Genomic DNA, 3,534 nt, shown 5'->3' on the forward strand with positions numbered 1-3,534 from the left:
GGGAGAGACTTTGCCATACTCTTCCTTTCTCTTCCACCACATCTACAGACACCACACCAAGCGACTGAAGTGCTGATCAAATGGGAGAGTCTGGCCGAAGAGCAACCAGCCAGCCAGCCTGTGGTGAGAAGCATCTAAGTTTGTAAGGGCACTGAAAGTGTTAAGATCAGCTTAGAATGCGTTTTGCTTTTATTTCATTTGACCAAATCTGACTTGTTATGTTTTGACTTATAATCACTTAAAATCTATTTTATAGTTAATAAATCTGTTTGTTTATTCTACCTGAAGCAGCACGTTTGGTTTGAAGCGTGTCAGAGACTCCCCTTGGGATAACAAGCCTGGTACATATCAATTTCTTTGTTAACTGGACACTGCAAGACAGAGGTTCCTAGGGTTGTGTCTGGGACCAGAGATATTGGCTAGAGTCATTCGGTTGCACAATCCAAGGAGCAGCTTACATGCTAGAGGCTGTGCGTGAACAGCCCAGGAGTGGGCGTTCTCACAGCAAAGCAGGGTAAGGCTGGCTCCAGAGTCAAGGACTGGAGTGACCTAGTAGATCACCGGTCCAGATAACACCAGAGGGGAACGTCACACCCACCCCTACACTTCCCTCCTATTTCAACATATGCACAATCTAGTCACAGGTCAGGAAGTGACAGAGTCCTGGACCAAGAGGTACAGTATTCATGCAGTTTTATAAAATGCTGTAATTAACAGGACTTGATTTCCACAATCTGGCAACTGTCTAGATTTGCCAGGCTACAGGAGCAAATACAAAAACAGCTTAATCTCGATAGTCCTCTTCATCCAAGTGAGCTCAAGGTGATGTTATAGACCAAACACTCTTCCATTTCAGATAATATATTTATTGCATTTTCACTTATCAACTTGAAGCATCATCCTACTCACCTCCAGGCCAATACAGAATCCCTTCCCCTCCCAACTCTTTCCTCTGAGGGATGGACAGCCAGCAGGAGGCTCAAGAACTCTGTGTGTGGGTAGGTGGGAAGGCAAATGGAAGCTGTAATCAGCTGAGCTTTACAAGGGGTAATTAGTTAAGAATGCAAAAATCATTGTATTTTAAATAATCCACATAGTTCAATCTACAAAAAGAACAGGAGTACTTGTGGCAGCTTAGAGACTAACAAATTTATTAGAGCATAAGCTTTCGTGGGCTACAACCCACTTCTTCGGATGCGGGTTGTAGCCCACAAAAGCTTATGCTCTAATAAATTTGTTACTCTCTAAGGTGCCACAAGTACTCCTGTTCTTTTTGCGGATACAGACTAACACGGCTGCTACTCTGAAAATAGTTCAATCTGATATCCTGCCTCTGACAGAGACCAATGCTGGATGCTTCAAATAAGGCACAAACCCTTTATGATGACCCAAATATACAATACTATCCTTTTTGGGGGGGTATGGGGAGGTTCTTCTTCTCTTGACCCTAACCAAGCTGGTGATCAGCTCATTCCCTGGTGCATGGGGTTTGAAAGCCACTGTATTGTCATCCTCAATTGTGAGACACTTATATGTGTAATGGCCTCCCTGAACTGATACATTAGGACACAACCCCTACCTTCTTCAAATCCCTCAAGACCCACCTATGATGTGAGACCAATATACCTCTTCCTGTATGCTAGTAGAGGATGCATGTAACAAATAATAATATTGTGCCATCCTAACTGGGCTCACTGCAGGTGTTATACTTAGCCATATACATGTCTAATCATATTTTGTAAACTTACCCAGCTCTTTGCCTCATCAATGCTGTGGGCTGCGTTCTCTGATCTGGTGCCTCATCAGATTTGCCCCATGCCACTCTATTCCTGTTAAATATAAATCATGTTAATGTCAGCACTGCAACTTCTATTTTACATAAACACAGAGCGGGTCTCTCAGGCCTATAGAGGGCACTGCATATAAGTGACAGGATCTGGGAGGATGAGTGGCAGGTTCTTTCTCCTCATCAGGTGCGGCCAGAACGACTTTCAGGATCAGGTACAAGCCGCCCTACTGGTATAGTAAATCCCTGGATTTCAGCAGGTGATGGGGGTATCCTTGGTGATGATACTGGTGGATGCACTGAGGATGCTTCTGGCACCAGCTCCCTGCCAACCAAAGTTGCCAAAGTGCTCCCAAGAAAAGTAATGTCCAAATAGGGTGGCAACAACATCCTTTCAAAACTGGCTAATCACAATTAATTCCCCAGTGCCCATATATGAGATGGCATGAGTCCTGCTACAGGCCATTCCCCTTTTCATAGTAAGAGGCTGATCTGCTGCTCTGACAGTTTGTAGCCACCCTATATTTACACTCACCTGATCCTGGGTCTGCCTAATGGCTGACCTTGTCCCTGGCATGTATTACAGCATCATCCCCATATCTGCATTCAACTGTCCGTCCAGACCCAAGGGGCTCTGAGCCAGGCCCTCCCTACGTCCGTCCAGACTCAAGGGGCTCTGAGCCAGGCCCTCCCTACGTCCGTCCGTCCGTCTAGACCCGAGGCGCTCTGAGCCAGGCGCTCCCTACGTCCGTCGAGACTCGAGGCGCTCTGAGCCAGGCGCTCCCTACATCCGTCTAGACCCGAGGGGCTCTGAGCCAGGCCCTCCCTATGTCTGTCCGTCCGTCTAGACCCGAGGGGCTCTGAGCCAGGCCCTCCCTACGTCTGTACGTCCGTCTAGACCCGAGGCGCTCTGAGCCAGGCCCTCCCTACGTCTGTCCGTCCAGACCCGAGGGGCTCTGAGCCAGGCCCTCCCTACGTCTGTCCGTCCAGACCCGAGGGGCTCTGAGCCAGGCCCTCCCTACGTCCGTCCAGACCCAAGGGGCTGAGCCAGGCCCTCCCTACGTCCGTCCAGACCCGAGGCGCTCTGAGCCAGGCCCTCCCTACGTCTGTCCGTGCAGACCCGAGGCGCTCTGAGCCAGGCCCTCCCTACGTCTGTCCGTCCGTGCAGACCCGAGGGGCTCTGAGCCAGGCGCTCCCTACGTCTGTCCGTCTAGACCCGAGGCGCCCTTGCCTGGGTCCCCCTGAGTGTATGGCTGGATGTGGATCCCCCAGGACTATCCATTAGTCTGCGGGGGCGGGAAGCCGGCACTGACCCGCCCCGCGCGCTCTGCGACACTCTAGCGAGGGCGGGAGGCGAACCTAGAACGTTCCAGAACCTGTTGCCACTAGTCACACTGAGCAGGTCCCCTCTGCTCCCCCGAGACTACAATTCCCAGAAGGCAACGTGCGCCCAGACTACGGCGCCCCAGAGGCGGCTCGGGCCCTACGTCAGTACAGCTAGAGCATTGCATGCCGGGACACACTAGCCGTCTGGAGCGCTGACGCCTTGCCGCCCGCGTAGGCGGCGAATGATGCAATTGCAAACCCAGGTTGCCCCAATGGCTGGCGAGCGCTGAGAGGCGACCCCGCCTCGTCTTTCTGATTGGTTGAAGCTCCGGCGAGGCCCCACCCCCTCGCCCGTGGATTGGCGGGGCTCTATCGCGCTGTCGCTGTGCCACGAGTGGTGGACGAGGGGCTGTCACTCTCCC

The sequence above is a fragment of the Terrapene carolina genome, unplaced genomic scaffold, assembly GCF_002925995.2.
Source record: "Terrapene carolina triunguis isolate 2854851 unplaced genomic scaffold, T_m_triunguis-2.0 Scaffold192, whole genome shotgun sequence".
Lineage (NCBI taxonomy): Eukaryota > Metazoa > Chordata > Testudines > Emydidae > Terrapene > Terrapene triunguis.